This window comes from Aedes aegypti, chromosome 1, assembly GCF_002204515.2.
Source record: "Aedes aegypti strain LVP_AGWG chromosome 1, AaegL5.0 Primary Assembly, whole genome shotgun sequence".
In the NCBI taxonomy this organism is placed as follows: domain Eukaryota; kingdom Metazoa; phylum Arthropoda; class Insecta; order Diptera; family Culicidae; genus Aedes; species Aedes aegypti.
The window spans coordinates 11,318,928-11,335,632 of NC_035107.1; the positions used below are offsets into that span (position 1 = coordinate 11,318,928).

General features: G+C 36.5%; 1 protein-coding gene across 1 annotated transcript in view; it reads left to right on the forward strand.

Moving 5' to 3' along the window:
* Positions 1–6,704: 6,704 nt before the first annotated feature.
* LOC5574324 overlaps positions 6,705–16,705 on the forward strand; it is a 98,296-nt gene continuing 88,295 nt past the window's right edge. Inside the window, exon 1 of the mRNA XM_021838897.1 lies at positions 6,705–6,916. The gene's annotated coding sequence lies outside the window, so the exon portion shown is untranslated. The remainder of the gene's footprint in view (positions 6,917–16,705) is intronic.

A 16,705-nucleotide genomic window follows, 5' to 3' on the forward strand; every position in this document is an offset into this window, starting at 1 on the left:
CCTGAAGAGATCAAAAATGGAATAAATGATTTACTTGGATTTTCCCCAGTCCAAGTAATCATTATGAAAAAGAGAACCCAATCTGGCATTGTTCGGAAAGGGCTTTCTCAAGAATTTTATTTAGTTCACTTTAACAAAAAAGAACTAAATAATATTAAAGCTTTAGAAAAAGCAAAACTTTTGTTTGATGTCCGTGTGACATGGGAACATTTCCAGAAACCTGGAGGAAATTACCAGAACCCCACTCAGTGCCGTCGGTGCCAAAAGTGGGGTCATGGTACAAAAAATTGTCGCATGGATGCTAAATGCATGATTTGCGGAGGTTCTTCTCACGTCAAAGACGTCTGTCCAGTGAAGGAAGATACCACCAAATTCATATGTTGTAATTGCGGGGCTAACCATAAGTCCAATTTTTGGAATTGTCCTTCACGCAAGAAGGTCATTGAGGCTCGTGCCAGGCAGATGAAAGATAATATCCGTTACGATAACGGTCGTTTCCGAAATTTGCCTGGTAGAGTATCGAACAATGCTCATTTTTCAGTTAACGATCGCTTGATCATGAATCATACCCATCAGGAAGATCATAATCATGCTCATTCACAAACTAATTTTAATCCGTCGAGTAGCCGTTCGAATCTTTCTATTTCGAATGTATCTACCCACGGTAAATCCTTTGCCGATATCGTAGCAGGAAATTCGAACTCCTCCCCTGTTCGATCCATGGGTACCCATTCTACTTGTTTCAAATCAAATGGAAAAAACCCTACCGCCACAGGTAACTCCGCTTCTTCGTCTACCGGAAATTCCAATGGGAAATCACATGACATGTCTGCCTCTGATTTTAATTTTCTAACTGAACAATTGAATCTAATGATTGATGCAATGTTCAAAGCCACCACTATGACTGAAGCAGTCCAAGTAGGTGTAAAATTTACAAATCAAATTGTTATTGGATTACGTTTTTCTAATGGATCCAAATAATAATTTAAATATTTTAAATTGGAATGCTCGTTCTCTGAATGGTAAAGAGGACGAGCTGTTTAATTTTCTTACGGTTAATAACGTGCATATAGCAGTTATTACCGAAACGTATTTAAAACCTGGATCTAAACTCAAAAGAGATCCTAACTTTTTTGTTTATCGTAATGATCGACTTGATGGGGCATGTGGGGGAGTTGCAATCATCATTCATAGGCGTATAAAACATCAACTGTTTTCATCATTTGAAACTAAAGTTTTTGAAACTTTAGGTGTTTCTGTTGAAACACAGTTTGGTAAATATACTTTCATAGCTGCCTATTTGCCTTTTCAATGCTCTGGGCAGCAAGTTAATTTGCTCCAAACTGACTTGCGTAAATTGACTCGCAATAAGTCAAAGTTTTTTGTCATTGGTGACTTTAATGCCAAACATCGGTCATGGAATAATTCTCAAAGTAATTCCAACGGCAGAATTTTATTTGATGAGTGCTCTTCAGGATATTTCTCAATTCAATACCCTGATAGCCCCACATGTTTTTCCTCTTCTAGAAATCCATCTACGATTGATTTGGTCGTAACCGACTCTAGTCATCTTTGTAGCAAACTGATTACTCATGCTGATTTTGATTCTGATCATGTCCCTGTTACATTTCAAATATCCCAAGAAGCGATTCTCAATCCTATCAGCTCCACTTTCAATTATTTACGAGCCGACTGGAATATATATAAAACGTATGTTGACTCCAATCTTGATGTTAACATTTCTTTAGAAACTAAACTTGATATTGACAATGCTCTTGAAACTTTAACAAATTCCATTGTTGAAGCCAGAAGCATTGCAATTCCAAAATGTGAAGTAAAATTTGAATCCGTGATTATAGACGATGATCTTAAACTCTTGATCCGTCTTAAAAACGTGAGGAGAAGGCAATTTCAACGCACTCGCGATCCTGCTATGAAAATTATATGGCAGGATTTGCAGAAAGAAATCAAAAAGCGTTTTGCTCAATTAAGAAACAAAAATTTTGAAAATAAAATTTCTCAATTGGACCCTGGCTCTAAGCCCTTTTGGAAATTATCTAAAATCTTGAAAAAACCTCAGAAGCCTATACCGGCATTGAAAGAGAAAAACAAATTATTACTAACTAATTGCGAAAAAGCTCAAAAACTTGCTATGCAGTTTGAAAGTGCGCACAATTTTAATTTAGGACTTACTAGTCCAATTGAAAATGAAGTTACTCAGGAGTTCGAAAATATTCTCAATCAAGAGAACGTTTTCGAAAATGCCTGGGAGACTGATTTGGAAGAAGTGAGAACTATTATTAAAAAATTCAAAAATATGAAAGCTCCTGGCGATGATGGAATTTTCTACATCCTCATCAAGAAACTTCCAGAAAGTAGCTTATCATTTCTAGTTGATATATTTAACAAATGTTTTCAATTAGCATATTTTCCTGACAAATGGAAAAATGCTAAGGTTGTTCCAATTTTAAAACCAGACAAAAATCCTGCAGAAGCTTCTAGCTATCGTCCAATCAGTTTGCTTTCCTCCATCAGTAAACTTTTTGAAAAGGTTATTTTGAACAGAATGATGGCCCACATCAACGAAAATTCAATTTTTGCCAATGAACAGTTCGGATTCCGCCATGGACATTCGACCACTCATCAACTTTTACGTGTAACAAATTTGATCCGTTCCAACAAATCTGAAGGCTATTCTACTGGTCTTGCTCTTCTAGACATAGAAAAAGCATTCGACAGTGTTTGGCATGAAGGTTTGATTGTAAAATTAAAAAGCTTTAATTTTCCAACATACATTGTTAGAATAATTCAAAGTTATCTGTCAAATCGTACACTTCAGGTTAATTATCAGAACTCCAGATCTGAAAGACTTCCTGTAAGAGCTGGTGTTCCTCAAGGCAGCATTTTGGGACCAATATTATACAATATTTTCACATCTGACTTACCTGAGTTACCTCAGGGATGTCAAAAATCTTTGTTTGCGGATGACACAGGCCTCTCCGCCAAAGGTCGAAGCCTGCGTGTCATCTGTAGTCGATTGCAAAAAAGTATGGATATTTTTTCTTCATACTTGCAAAAATGGAAGATTTCTCCTAATGCTTCCAAAACTCAACTAATAATATTCCCACATAAACCAAAAGCTCTTTATTTGAAACCTTCAAGTAGACATGTTGTCACGATGAGAGGGGTTCCAATAAATTGGTCAGATGAAGTTAAGTATCTAGGGCTCATGCTAGATAAAAATTTAACTTTCAAAAATCACATTGAGGGCATTCAAGCCAAATGTAATAAATATGTAAAATGTCTCTATCCCCTTATTAATAGAAAATCAAAACTTTGTCTTAAGAACAAGCTGTTGATATTCAAACAAATTTTCAGGCCAGCCATGTTGTATGCTGTACCAATATGGACTAGCTGTTGTAATACCAGGAAGAAAGCTCTGCAGAGAATTCAAAATAAAATTTTGAAAATGATTCTGAGGCTTCCTCCCTGGTATAGTACCAATGAGTTACATAGAATATCCAATGTTGAAACATTGGAACAAATGTCAAATACAATCATTAATAATTTCAGGCAAAAATCGTTACAATCTTCTATTGCCACGATTAATGCGTTATATGTTTAGGTTAAGTTAGGTTAAGTATATTAAAAACGTTTTTTTCTCTTATAAGCAGGTGAAATCAACTCACCTGTAAAAAAAAACTGAACTGCTACGGCAAATGAAATGTAATATGTTGTTAACAAAATGTTAATTAAATCTTAAATTTGTTTTACCAAATTAGGATGATAGTGTTGTCAAATAACACAGAACACCTAGATATAAGAAATGAATGTAATGTTTGGAATGATACTAATAAAGTTTAAAAAAAAAAAAAAAAAAAAGTATGTATCGGCTGTGGACAAATCGGGCACATAAGGAGAGCTTGCAATAACTCAGGACATGAATCAACACGATACCATGGACAAAGAGAATCCGATCCGAAACCTTTGGATGTAAAACCGATAACTTCTTCGGCGGTGAACAACGTAGAAGCTAAAACAGAGCACAACGAAGATCGATCAGAAGTGAGTGAAATTTTGGATATTTAAACATAGATGAATACCTCCTTATGGCACGCATTAATATTGATCAGCTAATACTTTCTACTGAATTTGATGTACTCATTAATAGAATTGGGTGAGTTAATAAACATGTAAATGAAGTAAACATATTACTTTTTTGTCCGATCAGTAAATATGACGTGGCATAAGGGTTTACAACTATATCCTCAATTGATTCCAATTGATAAATGTTTTATTAATTTTTTGTTAGATTATCGTTCAAGAACGAGACGAATCAGATTTGATGGCGTTAACGGTTTATCATATCGGTACGAGCAGAAGGGATGGAATAGTAACAGCAACGGTAGCAGGCATGGCATGCGAGTTTTTAATTGACTCTGGGCACAGGTAAACACGTTCACTGAAGACTCTTTCAAACGTCTCATGAACGATGGTCGTTACAACCATGACGTCTTCAACGTAAAATCGGGATCAGATCGATCATTGAAGGCGTATGCGACGTCTAAGCAGATACCTGTATCTGCAACGTTCGAAGCTAATCTGTTCATAACAGACGATAGACCGGTGTATACGGTTACCACACTGCTATTCTCCGCTTCGCCACAAGCATTATTTTGTGGACTATTTGATTGGGGTTGAATATTCTGGATGAACGCTAGTTTGTATGGACCGATGCACGAGTTCACTATTTGACGCTTGAGCGGTGCTATGTTATTTACGTGACCATGGCAACGAATGAATTCGGCACCGCTTAAACGTCAAATTAGTGAACTCGTGCGTTGGTCCATAAAAATAAAATCAAGTTGATGGTAATCTTTCTGTAGAATATTAAAATTGTAATTCTAATTTGTCTAGGATTACAACATTTAACAAAAAAGGTAGAAAAAGTATTACATTAATTAGTTCTTAGGAAGTTTTCTTTTCTAAGGGATATGCGACGAACCTCTATGTCAAATACTTTCCATATATAAAAAGTAAATCAACTATCACAAAACTATTCAATGCAGTTCTAAAAATACGAATAGGGGCGATTTAACACTGTACGTTTTGAGGAATAAAATGACTCTTCCGTGGAAAGGTAAGCGAGACTCGGTGGTTACAGCGCATTTTCAAACGAAAACCGGAATTATTCCTGCATAATGTCACTTCAGCTACTATTGGCATAGCTACTGTCAACTGCTCCTCATTTATCTAAAAAGAATAGCAAAACACTAGAAAAATTAGAAACATATTCGATATTTTAAGGTCCTGGAAACAAACTTAAAAATATCTGACATCAACAACACAAATTTTCATTTCCACAAAGCTTGCTTCGATCGAACTATAAAAAATTAAAGTGTACGCAAGACATGTCAGAAGGGGGTGAATCAAAATTTATGGCATGCTAGCGTAAAAAGTTGGATTACTTTAACTTTCATTTCAGATATAATTTGGTTGAAATTACACGATTAAATTTAGACCAAAACTATTTTTCCAACATGCTGCATACAAAATTTTTCGTTCCTCTTATGTGGCCAAAGAGGGGCCTTTCTTAACCGAGTGGTTAGAGTCCGCGAGTAGAAGCATTAACCTAAGAATGCTAATGTCGCTGCTGTTCGTGTTACCTACATCTAGTGTGCCACGGACTGACAGCCTGAGTACCGGGCATCAAAGTGTCAAATTAATTATAAAAACATAAACAACAACAAGGCATTGAACAAACAATTAAAAACCATAATTAAAGGTAATAATAATTAAAATCAGTTTTGTGACATCAGCGCTACTAGCGTTCTACTACTAATATTTCTATTAGTCCGCGGCTACTAAGCAAAACCATGCTGAAGGTGTCTGGGTTTGATTCCCGGTCGGCCTAGGATTTTTTCGTGAAGGTAATTTCCTTGACTTCCCTGGGCATAAAGTATATTCGTACCTGCCACACGATATACGAATGCGAAAATGGCAACTAAGGCCTCTCTCAGTTAATAACTGTGGAAGTGCTCATAAGAACACTAAGCTGAGAAGCATGATTGACACTCATCAATAATATTATTTTTACCGTTACCTGATATGTATTTGATATGATTTTTATCATCATCAATAAATGAAGTACGTTGTACATTAAACTTTAAAATTAGCCGAAGATAAATAAAAAATATTATCCCAGTAATTAACTTAATCCTACTGATCAACTACACCCCGAATTAGGGTACCTATATGTATGGAAACTGTAGAGAAAATTATTTATATAAGTTCTGTTTGATTTCGTAGAGTGATGGCGATTCTCGTAGACTTCATCTACAGAATCCGTAGATCCGTAGAAATTGTCCAATCCCGTGGATATTCGGAAATTTTCGTAGGCCTGACATCATAGATCGCATCGATACCATGGAAACGCATGGTTGTTTGGTCTTACAGTGTTATACGCCCGTTTGTTCAAACTGGCATACGAAGCGAAGTGAGAGAACAGCCGCGCGCCAGTGGCGAGAGAGGGAAATCTGGCGAAGAGAACCGAACTCGTCGCGCCGCTGCCGTCGCCGACACGCTTCGGTTGCGATTCCGAATCAAAACAACTGAAGCGTAAACAAACCGAAGAAAGTGGTAGTGGTGATGGCCGTTCGCATTTTCCTCCCTCATAAACCAATACCAACGCGCGATCCCGTAGTGAGTGAGGAAAATCGTACCACACAGTCAGAGCAGAGCAGTCAGTGCATTGGTGGTGAAGAGAAGACACCTTTCAGGATGAGCAACGCTTTTTAAATCGAAAGAAAATCGGTGATCTTTTGACGGTGAATTGCGATTCAAATACATTAATTCGAGTGAAGGTTTTGCCCGGTGAAAATCAGTGCTAGTGAAACTGGAACACATTTGTGCAAAGGTGTGAAAATTCAATTTATTCGCTTGCAGTGAGTGAAGCCCCTTCCGAATCGACGACCCCAAATCGATTCGCTAAGCAAAAATTGCAGCAGCCGAGCCGAGAGAGCTGTTTGAAAGATGCTTGCAACGCGTTGAATCTGAATGAATAAAAGTATCTTTTCCAAATTCTGTCAATTGAGTTTTATTTTCTGTCGATTGTTGATGAGGTTCTGAAAATTTTCATAGCATAAAACTTTGTCGAAAATCTTTCGTCCTTTCGCAAGGATGACACACAAAGTGCGAGTGGTTGTCGCAGCAGCAGCAGAGGAGCAAGCACGTGTTACGGTTGAGTGGCACTGGTACGCGCCTGTCAGATTGCGGAATCCTTGGACGGACGGTCGAATGGTGCGCGCCATGTCAACCAACCAACAACACACCAGCTCCCGAGTGGAGAGCCGTTTGTGTCCGGGACATTTAAATTTGATTATCCCGCCCGAAGGTTTCGACAAAGGGGATACCTTTTGTGAGTGGATATTTTATCAGGAGCTGATATCTGCTTTGGACGTTAAGAGCTTGATTGAGATTAGACCTGTGCGCCAAAATATGTTTAATCAGCGGCGGCGTGAAAGCATTTTTGTACCGGCGGCGGCGGCGTGATCGGCGTCACGCCGTTGACTACTTTCGGCGGCGGCGACGGCGGCGTACATCGGCGTGGAGTAAATTGGACATCAAAATGTTTGAAAATTGTCTTTTTTTTTCGGCGTTGAGTTCATACTGGGACAGGGCCTACTTCTTAACTTATTTTTCTAGAAGCACTTCCACAGTTGCTAACTGAGATGTTTTTTTTTGGTAAAATTGCCATTTTCGCATTCGTGTCTCGTGGGGCTTGTACGATGATTCCTTATAACCAAGATAGGCTTAGGCAGTTTTTTTTTATTCGAAAAGATCCTGAATTGAACGCATACACCTTCCAGATATGCTTTGTCCTTAACCGTCGAGAAAATTACGAAACATACTCTCGAGCGGTGGGATTTGAACTGACAACCGATCAACCATGATCATGCTAGATATTTTCGTAATTTTACGTGCATAAAGATAAACTACAGTTAAAACGATGAAACAGCGATTGGAATCGTTGTCTCGTTTTTGCTTATCTGGAATAATCTTTGAATGGTCTTGAATACCTTGAAAAATCTCCTACGAAGCCTGGAAAAAATGGAGGAATTTATAGTGAAATGGTTGCAAGAAAACTTATAGAAATATTTTTGGCAGCAAATTCCTGAAGCATTGGATATTACCAGAATATATTTGGAAATCTTATTCATTATTTTTAATCTCCAGACAAACTTGTTTGACTTTTGGAAGAGCTCTTCGGAAAATTTTTGCACGAATGATTAAAGAAATTCTCAAAGTTATCCTCATTGGCGTAGCTAGGATTTTTTTCTGGAGGGGCCTAGGGGGGGCCTAGCAAATACTTGTTTTACATAAGTAATGTCGGTCACAATAATCACGATTTTCACAAATTTCGTAAAACTACGAAACTACTACTACAGATTTGTATTGATTTTATTAATTTGTTCTTTTGTCTCATATCGCGGCACATATTCGCAGATTTAAATTTTCGCTACGAGAACGATTTGTAATTCAGTCAAAAATACTTTTAAATTCTAGCAAAAAAACTCACAAGGAATGTCCTTTGTGATTCTTCCGCGAACTTTTCAGGTATACAACCATGTGTAATCTCTCCTCTAAGAATTCCTACGGGATTTCTTTCACGAATTATTTTCGTACTTTTTAGTGCTTTCTCCAAGAACTACTTTACCAGTTTTCACTGAATTCGTCCCGGGATTCCCACGGAAAATCATTCCTAGACTTTCTAATCTCATAAGAAAAATTTCTCGAAGAATATTATTAACAACTACCGAAAAGCTAAACATTACATATACTTTGCAATTGGATTAAATGGACAAATTGACGTGAAGTTTTGCGAAAAAGTTACACGTCTTCTCAGTGAGAATCGAACTCACGACTCCCTAATCTCTAGTTAGGGCGCGTTACCCCTACGCCATGAGAGGACTCATGAACACAGAAGTTAACCTGAATTCGATTTCAGCTCAATAATCACGTGGTCCTTTTTCGCAAAGTGCACCTCTTTCGGAAGAATTAGATGCCCATCCAAACACAACGCTTTCTATATATATATATCCAATGCCTATCCCCAATGCCCCAATACCTGGGGGGGGCTGGATGGTTCTGGAGGGGGCCAGCCCCCTCTGGCCCCCCTGTTCCTACACCAATGGTTATCCTAAAAAAAACAAAATTTAGCAAGCAATGCGTGTGCTTTATTATAGCATTTTGATTTGCATGAAAGATGTCCTGTAAAAAACTCTGGAGGAATCACTTCAGAAATATGGGTATCATAGTAAGTATTACTGAAGAAGTTCTATGAGCATGTCTTGTTAGAAACCGTTGCGGAATCTTGTTGCATTGAGCATTTTCTGGAAAAACGCCTGGAGTATTGCTTAAAGAAGTGAATTGAAGTATCTCTAACAAATTGTTTGAGGAGTTCTTAAACGCAGCTCTGGTTTAGTTCTTAAAAAACACAAACAAGATTCTTAATAAATATCCCGTTGAAAAAAAAATTGAGGATACATGGATAAACTTTTAGAGAAAGAATTAGAAGAAATTTTACTTTCTTTAAGAATTGATGTTTAGTAATTCATGAACTAGTGCATCATGATCATTTCTGAACCAATTTACATGCGGTATCATAAGATATACTTGCTAAGGAATGCTAGAATACATGTGAAAGGAATGCTGGAATCAGTTCTGAAAGAGCTCTAAGAGGATTATCTACAGTAGGCGGTACTCCTCATGACGATTAAAAGTGAGGTTACGTTACGAAAGTTTTTCCAATGTGATTCAAAATGTGATAAATTTTACATGTTAAATTGTTACATTTTTCTGATGAAAAAACAAGCTGTGTGTTTAGTGATTTACTTTCCTTAGCAATGGTCACTTATTTAGTTAATCGATTCAGTTAAAAATAGCATAGGAAATACTGGTGCGCTCAGAGAAATTTCAATAGTCACCAGAAAGGAATTAAAAGCGATTTTTTCAAAAATTTAAGAAATTTCTGGAAAGAATTCTTTTTGAAATTACCAAAGGAATATTGAAAGTACAATATCGGAAATAGTGACGAATTTATTAGAGAATCCAGAGCAAAATTTAAGATGTACAATGGACGGAAGTCGAAGGAGTATCTTTGGTGATATTCCGAGAGAAGTCGATGTTGGAGATCCATGTAATATTTTCTGGAGAATCTCCAGGAGATTTGTTTGAGAATGCTCTGAATAAATTTCAAGAGTAATCCTTCGCGTATAACTTACTCATAAACTCGTTGAAGAAATGTAGATATCCTATACCACGTAATCCTTTGAGAAATTCCAAAATAAAACCGGTTTCAGAATACTTCAAAGAATGAATCGATGAATCCCAATAACAATATTCGGAGGAATTGCTGAAGAATATGGTTAAGCGTTTCTTAGTTTAATGGTTTAGGTTTATAGAAGAATTTCTTCAGGATTATTTTGAAGCAATCCCTGGCTTATTTTTCATAACACGATTATTTTTTTTTCAAAAGAGACTGCAGGGAATCTCTTAAATAATTTATGGGAGAATATTTTGAATAAATCCTACAAATTCCCTGAAAATACTAAAAGTATCCGAGAAGAAACGAAAAAAAAATATATTAAATGAGTTCCTTAAAAACGCCAGAGGTAAAAAATCTGTGAAATTATTCTTGAAGAAATTACTAGAAGATTCCCTTATACAAACATATGAGATAAAACTGTGAAAAAACTTCTTTGGTAACAATTCCTGGGCATACACTTGCTACAATTCATCGAGAAATATATGATGGAACTCCTATAAATATTCCTTGGTAGTGTCTTGGAGGAACTCCTGGAAAAAATTCAATTGATTTTTATCGAGGAATATTTTGAGATCCGTAGAGTGGTTACTGAAGGAATGTCTGTAAGCATTATTACACTAATTGCTGGTCTAATAGTCATTCTGAAGTAATATCTAAATGAATTCCTACAGGAAACACTGAAGGAGTACAAGGAGATATCCGCGTAGGTATTCCAGGATAAATCCCTGAAAAATCTCTGGAATATATCAAGATGGAGTTGATAGAGAAATTCTTGAAGTCCTAGAGAAATACATAGAGGAATTGTTTGATTAATTAATTGGTGAATTATTGTAAGAATCTCTAGAGGAATTTCTTAAGCAATACAGTCAACTTTCGCTCGTTGCATAAAGCTGTAGCCCACCTAGTGAAAAATTTTCAATAATCGGGCTGAGTTTTGAGCTGTCAATTCATCTAGAACAAAAGAAAATCAGAGCTACCAACATTGACAAAATACGTTTGATGTCAGAAAGTGACGCTTGTCTTCGTTTTAGATAGGCTATAACCCACCTAACGGGAGCCCAATTAAAACGAAGTGCAATTAAACATAGTGCAAAGAACGAAATTCGACTGTTTTGAATTATTTTATAGAGTATTCAATTGTTGTTATAAAAGTATCAAATTTTACGAGCCGAATTATCTATTGGCGTGAAAATACAAAATCGGCGGCGTTGTGCTGATCGGCGTATGGCGCGCCGCCGATAGCTCATTCGGCGTCGGCGTGACGTAAAATGGTTCGGCGGCGGCGGCGTGGCGTGGCGGCGCACAGGTCTAATTGAGATATGGTTTTGAAAAGAGTTGAAGTTAACTTGTTGACTATACAAATTCACTTAAATTTAAATAGTAGTTTACCCAGCTTCTTTCTCGTTATAAGCTGCTCCTTTTGTAAGTTCAATTCGATCTTTCAAAATATTAAGATTATTTTCTCAAAATAAATAATAATTATTTTGAAACAGTTTTCGGCAACCTTTTACAGGCTATTAACATTGCTACTTTTCAGCACTGTTTCATAATGGTGCTGAAAGGAAGTACTTTTCAGTTCTGTGCTGGAAGTTGTCAAATTTATATATGAGTGCCTCCATTGAATTGCTCTGGATTTCTCAAATACAATGTGGACAAGCTTCTGATTCTACATCCGTTGGACGATCCGAATTCTAAGTGAAATTGTAGTCAACTCTCCATCTCCATAACTCGATATTCGAGGGACCATCGAGTTAAGAAAGGTATAGAACACGAAACCAGTAAAATTTAAAATCAACTTTTACTATGGTTCTCTAACTTGATATCGAAATACGGAATATCGAATTAGGGAGAGATGACTGTACTTTTATTTAAAGTAGACCTATATACAACGGAATTGCAAAAAGCACATTGGTTTTAAAGTAGTACGCAGAAGGTATTATCGATTTTAATGAAGATTTACGTCAATTTTTATGGTGCTATCGGTAGGATATTTTTATATTCTTGAACTAAACTGCATACTGAGCTTAGCGTTTTACAAACACTTCCTTTTTAACCTGTATCCGCTAAGCAAATGGAAATAATATACATTGCCCATAAAAGCATACATGTCCCATATGGATATGGATTTTCAAGCCAGCACCTTACCCCTTACCAACCCCCCCCCCCCCACCTTTTGAGGGGCATCCAGCCCTTCCCAGAATTTTGGATGATAAATTATAACTATAAAAGTTTTTACTTAATAATTTACATGATGAAATTCTTCTGAACCAATTGACAAATACTCTTCAGTAGTTACATTCTTTTGTACAAAAATCGTGGGAAACCTCGCTTGGACTTAAGCCTTGATTACACAGTGCGCGCAATGCACGAACGTTCGCTCGACAAAATACGTTCAGAGTTCGCGCGAACTGTTCGAGCCTCTGTAAGAACGAACTGTTCGTCCATATATTACACGGTTCGAGCAAAGACGTATTTGATTCTATGACTGATGGTCGTGGTAACCAATATGTGGTCAATTCATTTTCCGTCAAAATGTCACTTCAATTAGCTGCTGTTGCTGCATTCAAAGTATTTTATTTACATTCAATTTCGTTTAAATAATCTTTCTTTACTTTCAGAAAATAATTCAAAACATTTTCCAACCGTTCAGGAATCTACTTAGGAGACCCTGCTAAAACACATGCAGGATTATTCAAGATTGCCTTCAGGAATGACCTAATTAAATTGTCGAAGGGATCATTCAGGATATTTTTCAATCAATATTGCAGCAATTCCTCGTGAAACCCATCTACTGATTTCATTCGAAGTTTTTCCAGCGTTTTCTTTAAGGGTGTTTCCAAAAAGTATAGCTGGGATTTAATGTATTTTTCAAATGAATCCACCCAATAAATCCGTCAGAAATTTCCTCAGCAAATCCTCAAGACATAATAGAAAAAAATGTATCGATGGGTTCAACAATATATGGCAGTTACACCTAGAAGTGACCTCACGGATTCATTTTTATAGACAATCATCATGAAAACTATATATAATTTCATTCAAGGTTTTTTCCAAGAGATTCCTAAACGGGAATATTCCTACAAAGTTACAGAAGGATCTTATTGCCTTTTTTATTTACGGAAAATTTTATAAAGTAAAAAAAAAGTTACACTAGTAAATCCTTTAGAAATTTCTACATCGTACTCCTATAAAATTAACTCGAAAGGCTATAAAGTTTTAAAGTGCCTTCTCCCATGCTTCGCGCTGTTGGATAAATCGTTTCAGTTGGATTTCCTTCTATATTTTGTTTCGAGTAGTCGAAAGCATTTCTCATAAATATCCCATAGTTTACAATGGCTAAGCTTCTCTAGGATTTGATTCTACGAATACCACTATCAGGCTTTTAATTAAAAATATTTAGAAATATTTTTCGTCGTAAAATGTGACTTTTCTAACAATTCATAAAGGATGGATAACTCACTTCCAAAACTCAATTTAAAATGTTTTGAGTTAACTTAATTTTCAATGTTTTTGGAACAGAGAATCTAACATTACAGATCCAGAATTTTGGATGGATTCTTTCAAAAATTTTTTAGGGGGCAAAAATTTTCAAAAATTTTAGAATTTTTAAAAGCAGTTTTTTATGTTTGAAATCGACAACGTTTACATGAAAATGTATTTACTGCATTCTATTCTCTTCAAGACGGGGTTGGTGGTCTACTGGCTACCGCTTCTGCTTCATATGCAGAAGGTCATGGGTTCAATCCCAGGCCTGTCACTTTCCTCGTACTTTGTACTTGTGTCTTACACTTGCTTCTATCTTCCACTCTCAATCTGTCATACTCACATTCTACTCGTTCATAGCAAAAACGCTAGAACCAGAAACGGACAAGAAACCGTTTCCCTACGCATCACTATATCTCATCATTATAGCATGCCTTTCCTTACGCTTGATACTTAGGCAGTCTGCTAACCAAAGAGCAAGCCTCTCTGCTATGCCTTTCCCCCAATACATACACTACCGCATGAATTGGCGTAGATGCAGTGGTATATACGGTCTACGTGGGAGCCAGTTCAATGCATCATTAATTGCTCATCCTTTCCCCTCATTGGTCTGCATTCTGACGTGGCAGGCGCCATTGTTGCCTAAAAATAGAAGATCACCAGCACTTATACACTGAGGGTGTCTGTTAGTCCCAAACAGTCATTTGGTTGGTTCCTTGTGTAAGTGCAGCTGATCTGGCAATACTGGAGTAGCAACCACGGGCGGCCAATCAAGCTCAAGCTCAAGCTCTCGTTCTATTCTCTTCAACCGAAACAAAGTAAACACAATTTCAATGAACCAATGAGCTTTTGAAGTATTGATCATTACTTTGACGAATTCTTGAACATTAACGGATTACAAAGTTCTTGAAGACAGCTTTCTCAAAGCACTCCTTCGAGAATTCTAAAGTGTTTCTTCTGATTCCAAAAAATACTGCATGAATTTCGCCACATGTATTAGATAATATGAACAGATAAATCCACAATTGTTTCTTGGAAGCCTGAAGGAATTAATCATTGAATAACTACTTCCGGCAATTTCTTAACAAATTGTTTTATACATTCAGTTAAGACTTTTCCACTAGTTTCTCGAGATTCCCAAAGATATTTTGGCACATATATTATGAATTTTTCAAAAGATTTCGTCAAGGATTTTTCAATGAATTGTTGTAATTAATAATCTCGCCATTTGCCTTTGGGCCCTTCCAGAAATCACTTTAGCATGGAGAGTTTTTCTCGGCAGAATTGTCTGAAATTTTAGAATAAGAAGCGCTTCAGGATGATGCATTTTGTAGCCAAATATGAGCTCTGTAGTTTTCAAAAAATCCTACTGTGAAGTGAATTGAGAGTGCATTTTATTTAACGAAATTGTAGCAATAACTTTTTAATTAGAATACTGTTATGAAATTCCCCTACGTGTGGTGACTTACAACACTTACCTTTCAAGAAATTTAGTGTTCTAAAAAGTGGAATATTTTTTTGCAGTCTACTTTATAATATAAAAGGAAATAGTTCATCAATAATAACTAGAAACACTAAGTAGAAATATTGTTCGGTATAGATAACTTGTAAATATATGAATAACAATACTTGACAAATGCGACTAATGAAAAATACCAACATTTCACCAGAGATTTCAGTTCCGATTATGGCGGAAACTTTTTCTGAAATTCTTCCAAGAATTCATTCAGAGTACCATCAGAGTTTTCCTCAAGTAATCAAATCCACCAAACACCAAACCATACTTCTTTTAATGTAATGTATTGAAAAGTCATGAGATTCCTTCAGAAATTTTTCCAAAGATTCCTTCATAAATTACTCCAGAGATTCCAGGGATTTGTTCTGAAATTCCTCAGGGATTTTTCGAATAATGTCTCCAGAAATTTTCAAAGGATTCATGCAGAGATACGATCAGGGGATTTTTCCATAAATTTCTCAAAATTTCTACAGTAGCGATATCTCAGGGATTCATCGAAGAATTATCTCTTTCTCCAGGGAGAACTTTCGATCACAACCGTATTTTTCAAAGCGTTTCCGATAGAACTCTATTTCATTACTCCATGAATTTCTCTAGTGTACACCACCAGGTATTCCTTCAATGATTTCTCTAGAGATTATTCCAGAGGCTCCCCGTTCCTCCAGAATTTGGAAATTTCCATAACAATTATTTCAGGGATTTCTCTAGGGATGCCTCCAGCATCAGAAGGCGGGCTCCAAAAGTACGTTTCCCACCAGTTGGGAGATTTGTGCCATGCATAGTCTTTACATTTAAGAAATTCTTCAGGAATTCCTCTGAAGATGCTTCCACAGATGCCATCGACGATTCCTTAAGAATTTACTCAGGTAACTCTTCAGATTCCTACAGATTTTTACAGGGACTCCTCTAAGGATTCATATGGAAAAGTCGCTGCAAGGAGATTTTTCAAGCATTTTTTTCAGGAATTTCTTCAGGGATTACTCCACAAAATTCTGTTCATGGGTTCCTTCGAAAATAATTCCAGATTTTTTATCAGGAAGTCCTAAAGAGATTTCCCCGGGTATTTTTCTAAAGACTCCGGTTTTTTCCAGTGCTTCTTTCAGATATTTAACCAGAGATTCTCGCAAAAGTTGCTCTAAGGATTTTTGTAGAGATTCCTCCATGAGATTTCCCCACATTTTTTTCTAGAGGTTCCTCTAGGAGTCCATCCAGGTATTTTTCCAAAAAATTAAAAATCTTCGAAGAATCTTTGAATGAATTCTTGAGGTTATTTCTGATGAAGGAATTCACGGGAAAATATCCGGAGGAATTTCTAGAACAATTCTCAAAGATATTCTCAAAATAAAGGATATACAATTCTCCAGAAAAAACTCTGGATG